Below are 16,391 nucleotides of genomic sequence, written 5' to 3'. Positions count from 1 at the left end.
AGATCTTGGCAAATTCAGAATTTTAGGGTCCTACAGGAAAAGGAATAAACATTTTCACCCCCACAAGAGATCAGTTTATGTTATAAATTATGAAGTGGAGTCAGTTCTTCCTTACTTCATGTAATGATGATGGTGGTGACATGATGAGGGACTGGCAATGGCTTTTCTTTTTCGCATTTCCTGTGTTAACTATGAAACAAATATAACACATTGTCTCTCTTCAGGGTGGATATTAGGGAAGGGGAAAACAAGGCTGATGTGCAATCCTACTTGGGGACTGACTCTGCGAACTGTTTAATAACTGAAAGCTGATAATACAGGAACAAGAAAGGCACTGGGGAAGAAAGATGCTGCCCCTGAACTCAGAAACAATCTGTCATGTGCTAAATGGGATCTTGGCCAGTAACATTTTATCACCACTTGTCCCCCATGGGGACTCACACTGAGCCAGATCCCCCATTGATGTCAATCGGCCATAGCTCAGTTAGAGTCAATGGGCCTGATCCTCAGTTGAGGTCCTTTTACAAGATGTACCTCAATTTACCCATTGTTAAATGGCACTATTAACCTTGATGGGCTCTGCTGTGGGATTGTGACGTGAAAACTGGTAATATTAGAAAGTTGTATGCAGTGCTGCTGTAGCCATGTCAGTCTTAGGATATTAGAGATGCAAGGTGGGCGACGTAATAGACCTGAAGAAGAGCTCTCTGTGGCTTGAAAGCTTGTCTCTCTCACCACCAGAAGTTAGCCAAATTAAAGATATCACCTCACCCACCTCATCTTACTAATATTCACAAAGCACACTCATGCCCTCTCTGGAAGATGCTGTAGAAATGCAGTCAGGAAGATGGAGCTCACCTGTAACCACAGGAGAAGCTTGAAGTGATGAGCTCATATGTCTCAGAGTTTGGCTGCCAGGTCTCAGGTTCCACCGCTCAGGTTCTTGTCTCTCATCATTCTGCAGAAACTGCATTTAATCAGTATAGTAACCTGCATCTACCTGAATGGATGAAATGCTGCCACAATCTGCTTTGAACACGCTCTTCTCCCTCTGTTTATAAAGTGCCAACAGCTCCTCATATTTGTATCCTTCTCCATGGCAGGCTGCGTCTCCCTTGAGTCCACCTCCGAAAGGGCTGAGCCCAGGCAGTTAGCACTGTGTTTTCTGTGCAGACAGTACAAACAACTGTCCTGATGCAACCAACCTCCCACAGCCAGAGGAATCATCTGTCTGCTCCCTGCTGTCTGCGGTCATTGCTATGCATGGCTGAAATGTAACCAAGTGCCCATGGAGTGCATGACCCTGCAGATACTGACACTGCTTGTTAATCTTTACTCATTGCAATTCTCCCATTGCCTTCAGTGGAACAATTCCATGAGTAACAATAGCTGAGTTGGGCTCGCCAGATTTGGAGTTGAAGCCATGCAGTTTAACAAAGACTCTGGAAACCAAATTTAAAGTAAATATAATCTGTACTTTGCAATTGAAACATTTGGATGAAAATAAATTGCTCTCTGCATCTCATGCTCTCTTTCTCACACCAAAAAAAAAGAGAAGTACTTGTGGCACCTTAGAGACTAACAAATTTATTTGTGCATAAGCTTTTGAGGGCTAAAGCCCACTTCATCAGATGCATGCAGTGGAAAATACAGTAGGAAGATATATATACACAGAGGACATGAAAAATGGGTGTTGCCATACTAACTAAAATGAGACTAATCAATTAAGGTGGGCTATTATCAGCAGGAGAAAAAAATGTTTGTAGTGATAATCAGGCTGGCCCATTTCAAACAGTTGACAAGAAGGCGTGAGTAACAGTAGGGGGGAAATTAGCACAGGGTAATAGTTTTTACTTTGTGTAATGACCCATCCACTCCCAGTCCTCATTCAAGCCTAATTTAGTGGTGTCCAGTGTGGAAATTAATTCCAGTTCTGCAGTTTCTTGTTGGAGTCTGTTTCTGAAGTTTTTTTGTTGCAGAATTGCAACTTTTAGGTGTGTAATTGAGTGACCAGGGAGGTTGAAGTGTTGTCCAACTGGTTTTAGAATGTTATAATTCTTGACGTCTGATTTGTGTCCATTTATTCTTTTGCGTAGAGACTGTCCGGTGTGGGCAATGTACATGGCAGAGGGGCATTGCTGGCACATGATGGCAGATATCACTTTGGTAGATGTGCAGGTGAACAAGCCTCTGATGGCGTGGCTGATGTGATTAGGTCCAATGATAGTGTCCCTTGAATAGATATGTGGACAGAGTTGGCAACAGGGTTTGTTGCAGAGATTGGTTCCTAGGTTAGTGTTTTTGCTGTGTGGTGTGTAGTTGCTGGTGAATATTTGCTTCAGGTTGGGGGGCTGTCTGTAAGCGAGGACTGGTCTGTCTCCCAAGATCTGTGAGAGTGAGAGATCGTCCTTCAGGATAGGATGTAGATCTTTGATGATGCACTCGAGAGGTTTTAGTTGGGGGCTGAAGGTGATGGCTAGTGGTGTTCTGTTACTTTATTTGTTGGGCCTGTCCTGTGTAGGTGACTTCTGGGTTTTCTTCTGGCTCTGTCAATCTGTTTCTTCACTTCAGCAGGTGGGTATTGTAGTTTTAAGTACGCTTGATAGAGATCTTGTAGGTGTTTGTCTCCATCGGAGGGACTGGAGCAAATGCAGTTGTATCTTAGAGCTTGGCTGTAGACAATGGATCGTGTGATGTGGTCTTGATGAAAGCTCGAGGTATGTAAGTAAGTATAGTGGTCAGTAGGTTTCCAGTATAGGGTGGTGTTTATGTGACCATCACTTATTAGCACAGTAGTGTTCAGGAAGTGGATCTCTTGTGTGGACTGATCCAGGCTGAGGTTGTTGATGGGATGGAAATTGTTAAACTTATGGTGGAATTCCTCAAGGGCTTCTTTTCCATGGGTCCAGATGATGAAGATGCTGATACAGCCTAACATGGCTACCATGCTGAAAAAAGTTTCTCAAGCAGACACCCACAAAGGATGGGTGTGGATGTGGGAAAGATATGCACAACAAGGTGAGATTTTCCCCAGACACTTCACTTGAAACTCACTGGTAAAGATAAAGCATAAAACAAGTTTATTAACTACAGAAAGATAGATTTTAAGTGATTATAAGTGATAACAAACAGATCAAAGCAGATTACCTAGCAAATTAACAAAAATACAAGCTAAGCCTAACATACTACATGGATAGGGTTTGTATTACCAATTTCTCACCCTGACTGATGATACAAGCAGTCCACCAAGTTTCCATACACAGGCTAGATATCCCTTTAGCACTTCCCCCAGTTCAGTCTTTGTTCCTCAGATGTTTCCATGAGTTCTCTTGTGTGGGGAGTGGGACGAGGAGATGATGTCACAACCCACCTTCCCTAGCTTTTCCATAAGACAGGAACCCTTTGTTTCAAAATCAGTTCCCAGTCCAATTTGTGGAAAAATACAGGTACCAAAATGGAGTTCAGTGTCATGTGGTTTGGTCACATGCCCTTGAATGCCTTGCTGGCTCGTAGCACCCATTACTTACAGGCAGCTGAAACATTTACAGGAAGGCTAAGCTCTTCCATGGTCCATTGTCTTTAATGCTTAGCCATCAGCACTGTCCAGCTTCTTCATTGTTGTACCTGAACAATGTGTGGCTATGTGTGTTACCCAGAGTAAACACATTTGAACTACAGATACCTAGTCAATACTCATAACTCCAGATATAAAAATGACTCGTGCACAAATAGGATACTTTATTCAGCAAATCATAACTTTTCTATAGACACCTCACAAGATATGTCTTGTTCAAGGTGTATCATAATTACGTCATAATCATATCATAATCATACAACTATGATGAATATGGTGTGCAGTGTCACAGAGGTTACCTGACTCAGCTCTGACTAGCCCTCAAGGTATTCTGAATTTCATGGGCCATTTACCACAGAAACAGCTTACAAAGACAGAAGCCTATGCATTCAGAGTGCATGTAATCAAGGATCAAAGACCAACAACCTTGTCAGCTGCAGCAAGGCAGTCATGACGGGCCTAGTGAGAAAGGTTCAAGAACTCAAGAGAGGATTTGATGATATTGGACTTTTGAAAGGTGATCCAGTACAAGTCAACTTAAGAAACAATGCTTAACGAGATACTGTACAAATATCTCTACCAAAGAGCCCTTGTAGCTGCACATTTATGTGTATGCAGAGGACATCATTACCAGGTGATAGTGGACTATTTTTCCAGGTATATAGAAAACACAGAATCATAGAAGTGTAGGACTGGAAGGGATCTTGAGAGGTCACCTAGTCCAGTCCCCTTCATTCGTGGCAGGACTAAGTACTATCTAGACCATTCCTGACAGGTGTTTGTCTAACCTGCTCTTAAAAATCTCAAATGATGGAGATTCCACAACCTCCTTGGTAAATTTATATCAGTGTTTTTCTTAATGTCCAATCTAAACCACCCTTACTGCAATTTAATCCCATTGCTTCTCTTCCTGTTCTCAGAGGCTAAGGAGAACAATTTTTCTCCCTCCTCCTCATAACAACCTTTTCTGGACTTGAAAACTGTTATGTCCCCATTTTGTTTTCTCTTCTCTAGACTAATAATAATGTACTAAAAGACATAATAAGGGGCCTGTGGCAGGGCAGGGGTAAAACCCCTTGACTGCCCTGCTAAAATGCTGGTTAAGCCCTGCTTTCGGGCAGAGGCCGGGGCAGGGGTGCAAAGCAGCCAGCAGGGAGCCTAGCTGCGGGCCCTAATGAGGGCTGGCTCACTGCAATAGACTGAGCTAAGCAGTGACAGCTGAGCTGAAGGCTGGGCGGGCTATAAAAGCCCTGAACCAAACTCAGTCAGGAGGCTACAGCTCTGTCTCCTCACCACAGGAAGGGAGCCTCAAGGGCCAAGAGACCCTGGAACGGGTTGGAAAGGGGATAACTGTTGGGGGATAAAGGGGACTGCACGGTGGCACTGCAAGATAAAGCACAAGGGTGAACATCAGAAGAAGGCGTGAGGACTCTTACTTTACCAGCCTATGCACAGGGCACAGTGTGAGAAGGCAGAAACCTGTGTGGACCCTATGACAGGGCTTATCATCAATCAAATGTAGCCCTGCCCCATGACCCATCAGGCCCCACCCACCTGAAACCCTAAGACACGTTCCCTAGGGTATTACTTCCGAGGTCAAGATGGACACATGACTGGAAGCAAAGCGTGTCATGTGACCCCTCTAAGACCTCATCCCACCACCCTCTACCAATCAGGATGGTTTTCACCCCCACAGGGCCTCCCCAGGAGTGGATTTGACCAATTGGGGGAAGTTCTGGGGTGGGTGGTGACCTGCCCAGAAGAGGGTCATGTGACCCCCTCTAAGAGTTTCCCCTTCTGCCCTCTATCAATCAGAGAGCAGCACTGCCCTGGGAAGTCCCAGTGCTGTATGAAAGAGTCCATGTTGTTCCAAGAACACATATTTTAGAAATCGTGGAAAGAGTGAGAGGGAACATGGACTCCTTCACCACCCCCATGAGAACTTCAGATTTTATTTTAGCTCCGAGAGCCTTCAACCACCTGCGGAGAAAGCACTACATCAGCGACAGTTCCGAGGAAGAGGAGGGAGCAGCTGAGGGAAACCCTTTTGCTCAGCCATTGATGGATACGTCGGAACCCAACCCTGAAACCCAACCGCTTCTGAGGAAGATCAACAAGCATGACAGCCTCTAGTCATCCACCCCCCTAGTGAGGAGGGCTTTAAACTAGATTCACCAGGGGAAAGAGACCAAAGCCCTGAGGTAAGTGGGGAAATGGGATACACAAACAGGAGAGTGCAAGAGGGGAGGACTCCTGTCTCAGACCGAGAAAGCGGGACAATCAGCGAGTTATCTTAAGTGCCTATACACAAATGAAAGAAGCCTGGGAAACAAGCAGGCAGAACTGGAAGTCCTGGCACAGTCAAGGAACTATGATGTGATTGGAATAACAGAGACTTGGTGGGATAACTCACATGACTGAAGTACTGTAATGGATGGATATAAACTGTTCAGGAAGGACAGGCAGGGCAGAAAAGGTGGGGGAGTTGCATTTTATGTAAGAGAGCAGTATGAATGCTCAGAGCTCTGGTATGAAACTGCAGAAAAACCTGAGAGTCTTTGGATTAAGTTTAGAAGTGTAGCAACAAGGGTGATGTCGTGGTGGCAGTCTGCTATAGACCACTAGACCAGGGGGATGAGGTGGAGGAGGCTTTCTTCCGGCAACTAGCAGAAGTTTCTAGATCGCAGGCCCTGGCTCTCATGGGAGACTTTAATCACCCTGATATCTGCTGGGAGAGCAATACAGCGGTGCACAGACAATCCAGGAAGTTTTTGGAAAGTGTAGGGGACAATTTCCTGGTGCAAGTGCTGGAGGAACCAACTAGGGGAAGAGCTGTTCTTGACCTGCTGCTCACAAATAGAGAAGAGTTAGTAGGGGAAGCAAAAGTAGATGGGAACCTGGGAGACAGTGACCATGGGATGGTCGAGTTCAGGATCCTGATACAAGGAAGAAAGGAGAGCAGCAGAATACAGACCCTGGACTTCAGAAAAGCAGACTTTGAGTCCCTCAGGGAGCTGATGGATGGGATCCCCTGGGAAAATAACATGAGGGGGAAAGGAGTCCAGGAGAGCTGGCTGTATTTTAAAGAATCCTTATTGAGGTTGCAGGAAAAAAACATCCCAATGTGTAGGAAGAATAATAAATATGGCAGGCGACCAGCTTGGCTTAACAGTGAAATCCTTGCTGATCTTAAATTCAAAAAAGAAGCTTACAAGAAGTGGAAGATTGGACAAATGACCAGGAAGGAGTATAAAAATATTGCTCAGGCATGCAGGAGTGAAATTAGGAAGGCCAAATCACACTTGGAGTTGCAGCTAGCAAGAGATGTTAAGAGTAACAAGAAGGGTTTCTTAAGGTATGTTAGCAGCAAGAAGAAAGTCAAGGAAAGTGTGGGCCCCTTACTGAATGAGGGAGGCAACCTAGTGACAGAGGATGTGGAAAAAGCTAATGTACTCAATGATTTTTTTGCCTCTGTCTTCACAAACAAGGTCAGCTCCCAGACTGCTGCACTGGGCAGCACACTAGGGGGAGAAGGTGACCAGCCCTCTGTGGAGAAAGAAGTGGTTCAGGACTATTTAGAAAAACTGGACAAGCACAAGTCCATGAGGCCAGATGCGCTGCATCCAAGGGTGCTAAAGGAGTTGGCGGATGTGATTGCAGAACCATTGGCCATTATCTTTGAAAACTCATGGCGAACAGGGGAGGTCCCAGATGACTGGAAAAAGGCTACTGTAGTGCCCATCTTTTAAAAAAGGGAAGAAGGAGGATCCAGGGAACTAGAGGCCAGTCAGCCTCACCTCAGTCCCTGGAAAAATCATGAAGCAGGTCCTCAAGGAATCAATTCTGAAGCACTTAGAGGAGAGGAAAGTGATCAGGAACAGTCAGCATGGATTCACCAAGGGCAAGTCATGCCTGACTAACCTAATTGCCTTCTATGAGGAGATAACTGGGTCTGTGGATGAGGGGAAAGCAGTGGATGTGTTATTCTTTGACTTTAGCAAAGCTTTTGATACGGTCTCCCACAGTATTCTTGACAGCAAATTAAAGAAGTATGGGCTGGATGAATGGACTATATGGTGGATAGAAAACTGGCTAGATCGTCAGGCTCAATGGGTAGTGATCAACGGCTCCATGTCTAGTTGGCAGCCGGTTTCAAGTGGAGTGCCCAAGGGTCGGTCCTGGGGCCGGTTTTCTTCAGTATCTTCATTAATGATCTGGAAGATGGTGTGGACTGCACTCTCAACAAGTTTGCAGATGACACTAAACTTGGAGGAGTGGTAGATACGCTGGAGGGTAGGGATAGGATACAGAGGGACCTAAACAAATTAGAGGACTGGGCCAAAAGAAACCTGATGAGATTCAACAAAGACAAGTGCAGAGTTCTGCACTTAGGTCGGAAGAATCCCATGCACTGCTACAGACTAGGGACTGAATGGCTAGGCAGCCGTTCTGCAGAAAAGGACCTAGGGGTTACAGTGGATGAGAAGCTGGATATGAGTCAACAGTGTGCCCTTGTTGCCAAGAAGGCTAATGGCATTTTGGTCTGTATAAGTAGGGGCATTGCCAACAGATCGAGGGACGTAATCATTCCCCTCTATTCAACATTGGTGAGGCCTCATCTGGAGTACTGTGTCCAGTTTTGGACTCCACACTACAAGAAGGATGTGTAAAAATTGGAAAGAGTCCAGTGGAGGGCAACAAAAATGATTAGGGAGCTGGAGCACATGACTTATGAGGAGAGGCTGAGGGAACTGGGATTGTTTAGTCTGCAGAAGAGAAGAATGAGGGGGGATTTGATAGCTGCTTTCAACTACCTGAAAGGGGGTTCCAAAGAGGATGGATCTAGACTGTTCTCAGTGGTAGCAGATGACAGAACAAGGAGTGAGGGTCTCAAGTTGCAGTGGGGGAGGTTTAGGTTGCATAATAGGAAAAACTTTTTCACTAGGAGGGTGGTGAAGCACTGGAATGAGTTACTTAGGGAGGTGGTGGAATCTCCTTCCTTAGAGATTTTTAAGGTGAGGCTTGACAAAGCCCTGGCTGGGATGATTTAGTTGGGGATTGGTCCTGCTTTGAGCAGAGGGTTGGGCTAGATGACCTGCTGAGGTCTCTTCCAACCCTGATATTTTATGAAAATGGAACCAGATTGCTGGCACTTAAAATAAAAAAAGTTGTTGAGCAGTTTTTAAACTAAGGTCTGGGAGGAAGCTGACCTGTGAGGAGGAGCACATGGTTCAGACAGAGACATCCCTTATGGCAAGATCTACTAATGGAGATTCTCTGTGTCCTAATAAGGAGGAGAGGATGGAAGAAGATAAAAAACAGGTAGGATCTGAGGAGAAACAGTCAAATGAAAAAAAAGTCCCATTCAATTACATCATGTAATGGCAGATAGCTAACTAGTGACAAGTTTTTAAAGTGCTTAAATACCAATGTTAGAAGCCTAAATAATAAGATGGGTGAACTAGAGTGCCTCGTATTAAAGGAGGACATTGATATAACAGAAACTTGGTGGAATGAGGCTAATCAATGGGACACAGTAATATCAGGGTACAAAATATATTGGAAGGACAGAACAGGTTGTGCTGATGGGGGAGTGGCACTATCTGTGAAAGAAAGTACAGAATCAAATCTTAAATGAACCAAACTGTACCATTGAATCTGTATGGATAGTAATTCCATGCTCAAATTATAAGAATATAGCAGTAGGGATATATTACTGACTACCTGACCAGGATGATGACAGTGACTGTGAAATGCTGCGGGAGATTAGAGAGGTTATTAAAATAAAAAACTCAATACTAATGTGGGATTTTAACTATCCCCATATTGACTGGGTACATATCATCTCACGACTGTAAAGATAAAGTTGCTTGACACCTTAAAGGCCTGCTGCTTAGAGCAGCTAGTCCTGGAACCCACAAGAGGCGAGGGAATTCTTGATGTAGTCCTAAGTGAAGCACAGAGTCTGGTTCAAGAGGTGAATATAGCTGGACTGCTTGGTAATTGTGACCATAATATAATTAAATTTAACATCCCTGTGGTGGGGAAAACACCGCAGCTGCCCACACTGAAGCATTTAATTTCAGACAGGGGGAACTACACAAAAATGAGGATGTTAGTGAAATTAAAAGGTACAGGGCCAAAAGTGAAATCTCTGCAAGGTGCATGGAAACTTTTTAAAGACACCATAATAGAGGCTCAAATTAAGTGTATACCCCAAATTAAAATAACATTGTAAGAGAACCAAAAAAGTGCCACTGTGGCTAAAGAACAAAGTAAAAGAAGCAGTGAGAGGCAAAAAGGCATCATTTAACACGTGGAAGTTAAACCCTAGTGAGGAAAATAGAAAGGAGCATAAACTCTGGCAAATGATGTGTAAAAATATAATTAGGAAGGTCAAAAAATAATTTGAACAACAACTAGCCAAAGACTCAGAAAGTAATAGCAAATTTTTTTTTAAGTACATCAGAAGCAAGAAGCCTGCTAAACAGTCAGTGGGGCCACTGGACAATCGAGATGCTAAAGGAGCACTCAAGGATGATGAGCACATTGTGGAGAAACTAAATGAATTCAGTGCATCAGTCTTCATGGCTGAGGATTTGAGGGAGATTCCCAAATGTGAGCCATTCTTTTTAGGCGACAGATCTGAGGAACTGTCCCAGATTGAGGTGTCATTAGAGGAGGTTTTGGAACAATTTTTTTAATTAAACAGTAATAAGTCACCAGGACCAGATGGTATTCACCTAAGAGTTCTGAAGGAACTCAAATGTGAAATTGCAGAACTACTAACTGTACTCTGTAACCTATCATTCAAATCAGCTTCTGTGCCAACTGATTGGAGGATAGCTAATATGACGCCAATTTTAAAAAAGGGCTCCAAAGGTGATCCTGGCAATTACAGGCTGGTAAGCCTGACTTCAGTACCGGGCAAACTGGTTGAAACTATAGTAGAGAACAAAATTGTTAGGTACATAGATGAACATAATTTGTTGGGGAAGAGTCAACATTGTTTTTGTAAAGGAAAATCATGCCTCACCAATCTACTAGAATTCTCTGAGGGGAGTCAACAAGCATGTGGACAAGGGGGATCCAGTGGATATAGTGTACTTAGAGTTTCAGAAAACCTTTGAAAAGGTCCCTCACCAAAGGCTCTTAAGCAAAGTAAGCTGTCATAGGATAAGAGGGAAGGTCCTCTCCTGGATTGTTAACTGGTTAAAAGATAGGAAACAAAGGGTAGGAATAAATGGTCAGTGTTCAGAATGGAGAGAGGTAAATAGTGGTGTCCCACAGGGGTCTGTATTGCACCCAGTCCTATTCAACATATTCATAAATGATCTGGAAAAAGGGGTAAACAGTGAGATGACAAAATTTGCAGATGATTCAAAACTACTCAGGCTAGTTAAGTCCCAGGCAGACTGTGAGAAGCTACAAAGGAATCTCTAAAAACTAGGTGACTGGACAACAAAATGGCAGATGAAATTAAGTGTCGATAAATGCAAAGTAATGCACATTGGAAAACATAATCCCAACTATACATATGAAATGATGTGGTCTAAATTAGCTGTTACCACTCAAGAAAGAGATCTTGAAGTAATTGTAGATAGTTCTCTGAAAACATCCACTCAATATGCAGTGTCAGTCAAAAAAGCAAACAGAATGTTGGGCATCATTAACAAAGGGATAGATAATTAGAAAGAAAATATCATATTGCCTCTATATAAATCCATGGTATGCCCTCATCTTGAATACTACATGGAGATGTGGTTACTCCACCAAAAAAAATAAAATAAATAAAAGACGTATCGGAATTGGAAAAGGTACAGAAAAGGCAAGAAAATGATTAGGGGTATGGAACAGCTTCAGTATGAGGAGAGATTAACAAAAATGTGACTTTTCAGCTTAGAAAAGAGATGAGTAAAGCGGTGATATGATTTAGGTCTATAAAAATCACGACCGGTGTGTAGAAAATAAATAAGGAAGTGTTATTCACTCCTCATAACACAAGAACTAGGGGTCACGACATGAAATTAATAGGCAGCAGGTTTAAAACAAACAAAAGAAAGTACCCATGGCCTGAGTATGTTGTGAAGGCCAAGACTATAACAGGTTCAAAAAAGAACTAGATAAATGCATGGAGGATAGGTCCACCAATGGCTGTTAGCCAGGATGAGCAGGGATGGTGTCCCTAGCCTCTGTTTGCCAAAAGCTGGGAATGAGTGACAGGAAATGGATCACTTGATGATTGCCTGTTCTGTTCTTTACCTCTGGGGCACCTGGCATTGGCCACTGTCAGATGACAGGATACTGAGCTAGATGGACCTTTGATCTGACCCATTATGGCCGTTCTTATGTTTAGGTAATTTCAGCCATAGAGTTCCAGTGGCCACCTGTCTGTCTGGAGATCTTCTTGATGTGTCTACAAAGTGACCCAGACTTCTAATTCCCCTTTTGTACCCCACAAATTACAAAAACATGTCAATCAAGAGTATTGCATAGCTAGTCAAATGGAGCAAAAGCAAAGGTGAGAAGGCATGCCAAAACAGGATGCGGGTTTGTGGTTTTTGGGTCATTTGTCTGGCAGATGTACATATTTCCAGACTGCCTGTTTTTCAGAGTTGAACCCCCGACTCCAAGAAAACAGCCCAGAAGGTTAGGTTCAGAGCACAGAGGGTCAGGTTCACCCCTCCTCTCTTCTGAATTCGCCTTAACTAACCTAAGTTACTGCAAAGATCTTCTAAATAACTGTTCCTAGCAATAAGCAAAGTAATTGATAGACTATCCCAATAGTTGGCAGTGGCTTAGGCATTTAGTTTTTCTTATTTTGTCCCTCTATAGTGGCAGCATTTCTGAAACAAAATATTTCCATTTGGGGGCACTTGCCACAGGACTGAATCCCAGAAATTTTATTTCCCATTTCAAATGATTTATTTTCTGTTCCTTTGGGAGAGGCAGCAACGTCTCCAAAATGAGAATCCAATAGAGAGAAATGGACAAGCAACCCATACAACTCACGCCAGGAACTACATGGGAACTACAAAGGCGATTGGAATAGCAATTAGCAAACTGTTCACCACATACCGTCCCATCAGAAATACAGTAGAACCTCAGAGTTAGAACACCTCAGGAATAGAGGTTGTTCATAACACTGAACAAAATATTATTGTTGTTTCAAAAGTTTACAACTGAACATTGACTAGATACAGCTTTGAAGCTTTATTATGCAGAAGAAAAATGCTGCTTTTAACCATCTTGATTTAAATGAAACAAGCACAGAAACAGGTTTCCTTACCTTGTCAAATCTGTTTTTCAAGTCTCCCTTTATTTTTAAGTAGTTTTTGTTTAACACGGTACTTTAGTACTGCATTATTTATTTATTGTATCTGTGTAGCAAGGTGACCACCCGCTCCAGCCCGGAAGGGGTTGGAAAAGCCCTGCCGAGGGCCAGGGCTGGGCAAGGTAAAACCCTGGCTGATTGGGGGAAGTGGCTGCAGCTGGGGCCATGCCCCAAACTGAGCAGCAGGGCCTTATAAGAAGGCCTGGGATGCCAGAAGAATCAGCAATGCAGCGCTGCTGCGCGCAGCGCTGCCGCGCTAAGTGTAGTCAAGTGCCAGCAGCGCAAAGGGAAAACCTCTCAGCGTCTCTCCAGCTCTCCTCCTGGGCGGGGGGCGGGAGCGGCTGGCGGCGGCGCGCTCCAGCGCGGGGGGCTGACTACACTGGCGCGCTTTGCGCGCGTTTTGCAGCGCTGCAGGGTGTGTTTTCACCCTGCTGCTGCGCGCTGCAAATTTGTAAGTGTAGCCAAGCCCTCAGTCTCTCTCTGACTGGAGAGGGAGACAGGCCTGGCTGCTGGGGAACTCACCCAGGAGCCCTAGAGTGAGGCAGGGCTGGGGAAAGGCCTTGGGAGCTGGGAAGCCCTAGGCCAGCAACTCCCCAGGATGCAGGGCCTAGTTCTAGGCTCACCTAGGCATTGGGCTTGCAGAAGGGCAGCCTGAGGGTGGGTAAAGGCAGCCAGTCCAGACCCCTTTGCCTATGATGAGTGGCTGATACTGCAGTCAGCCCCAGTGAATGGGGGCTAGATGGAGACTGGGCAGTAGCCAAAACTGAGGCGAAGTGGGGATAGTGGGTTGGGGGTTACCCATGGAGGGGAGACACAGATTGGTGGGGTACTGCCAGGGGGCAGCACCTCAGTTAAAGAGGCACTGGGCTCCAGGGAGGGACAGGGGGGCCAGAGGACAGGCGGATCACCGGCCTGCAGAGGGTGCTCCAGGGCTGGAATGAGCTAATTCCTGGAAGTCACCAGCAGGAGGCGCCACAGGGGTGAATCTGCACATCTAAAATCTACTTCTACCTGATTGCGTACTTCCGATTCCAAATGAGGTGTGCAGTTGACTGGTCAGTCCATAACTCTGGTGTTCGTAACTCTGAGGTACTTCTGTATGTAAACATTTAGTTCAAGCAACAGCATTAGAGCTGAGCTTTAAGCTACTCCTCAGGCAGGTGCTGTGCAATCCAGAGGGGGATTGTACCCTGCCCTTGTCCAGCTCCCACTTATTGGGATGACCCAGCATTCACCCTTATGGTTCTTGGCTGAACTTATTGTGTTGGGGAAGGTCCTGCAGGCTAGCCCTGCTCCTGAAGCATGGAGATGAGATTCCTTAAAGATGGGATTCCCTGCATGGTATTTTGTGACCATCTCTGCTCCAGGACTGGTGCACATAGTGTCAATAAACAAGTTACACTAAGGAATTACCAGACTCCAGATCACTAGATTCTCCTCCCATGGCAAACCAATCTGCAAGGCCCTGATTTCTGCTGCTGCTCAGCAAAAGGGAGACAATATTGGGAAATAAATAAACAAACGTTAGCAGGCACTAATCACATCCAAGTTCTGGGGGAGAAATATTTCCATTAGGTTTGTGTGTGTGTGTCTGTGTGTGAAAGAGGAAAAGAGAGCGGGAGAGAAAGATTTCCTGTCATGCAAATCTTTCATTTGCAAAGTACGGATTAAATTTACTTTACATTCAGTCTTCTGTGTGTTTGTTAAACTGCACAGCTTCAACACCCAATCTGGCACACCTGTCTGATTTCATCCATTATTATTCATGCACTTGTTCTGTTGAAAGCAATGGGACAATTTACATGAGTGAAGGTTACTGAGCAGAGGCAGTCTCTGCAGGGCCATACACTTCATGGGCACTGTGTTATATTTCTGACATGAACAGCAATGACCTCATAGAGCAGGGAGCAGAAAGGCAATTCCTCTGGCTGTGGGAGGTTGGTTGCATCAGGAAAGTTGTTTGTACTGTCTGCGCAGAAAACATAGCATTAACTCCCCAGTCTCAGCCCCTTCGGAGGTGGACTCAAGGGAGATGCAGCCTGCCATGGAGAAGGATACAAGTATAAGGAGACATCTGCACTTTGTAAACGAAGGGGGAAGAGCATGTTCTAAGACAGGTCATGGCAGCTGTTCGTCCATTCAGGTAGGTGCAGGTCTATTTACTGAGAAGATCCAGCCTGAGTCCTGGCGGCTGAACCCTGAGATATCAGAACTCATCCTTCAAGCTTCTCCTGTGGTTACAGGTGAGCTCCATCTTCCTGACAGCATTTCTATAGCACCTTCCAGACAGGGCATGTGTGTGCTTTGTGAATATTAGCAAGACAAGGCGGGTGAGGTGATATCTTTTCTTGGACCAACTTCTGGTGGTGAGAGAGACAAGCTTTTGAGGCAAACAGAGCTCTCCTTCAGCTCCATTACTTCACCCACCTTGCATTTCTAATATCCTAGGACTGAACTGGCGACAATAAACCTGCATACAACTTTTGAATTTTAGCCCTTTTGGCTGCAGCTTCTCATGGCAGAGCCAGTTGATGTTAACCGCGCCATTTAACAATGGGGAAATTAAGATATATGTCTTGTGAAAGGTCCTCAGCTGGGGATCTGGCCCATTGACTCCAATGGAGCTAGGGTCGATTGACTGGGATCTGGGACAGTGTGAGTCCCCAGATCACATTTAGCACATGCCAGATGCGCTCTGACTTCAGGGGCAGCATCTTTGTTCCCCAGTTCCCTTCTCGTTCCTGTATTATCAGCCCTCAATCATTACGCAGCGCGAGAGTCACACCCCAGTTAGGGTTGCAGATCAGCCTGGTTTTGCCCTTTCCTAAAATCCACCCTGAAGAGAGCTGTGTGTCATTATTGCTTCAGAGTCAACACAGGGAATGTGACTATGAAACAGAAAAGGCATTGCCAGTCCCTCATCATGTCACCACCACCACCACCACCATCATCATTACATGAAGTAAGGAAGAACTGACTCCATTTCATAATTTATGACATAAACTGATCTCTTGTGGAGGTAAAAATAATTATTCCTTTTCCTGTAGGACACTAAAATTCTGATTTTATCGAGGTCGATTATTAAATTAACTCCCATAAATTCTAACAGGAGACCGGAGCCTAAGGATACTGGGAAGTATTGAAAATCTCATTTGAAGGTTTGAGTTTATGGACTCATTGATTTTGACTTCTCCTAAGACATGACATAATTCTGGCCATGGCCACCAGTGCAATGCTGCTTTGAAGTATCATTGTTAAGCTGTAGTGTGTCAGTGGACAAGATATGACAGCAGATCAAGAAGGGGTCTGATCAGTCACATCACTAATTGGGCTACCAGAGAAATAGGCTGTTGTTATCGTAGTTATGGCTCTGATATAGCAGAGGGTGAGTCTGCAGGGATACCACAGTTCTGTTCTCAGACTGAGACTCCTGGCACTTTACTCTGAAATCTATATTTAGCCTTAACATTTCAGTGGGTAACT

This window comes from Mauremys reevesii, linkage group 13 (assembly GCF_016161935.1).
Source record: "Mauremys reevesii isolate NIE-2019 linkage group 13, ASM1616193v1, whole genome shotgun sequence".
NCBI classification, from domain to species: Eukaryota; Metazoa; Chordata; order Testudines; family Geoemydidae; genus Mauremys; species Mauremys reevesii.
This window is presented reverse-complemented; position numbering follows the sequence as displayed.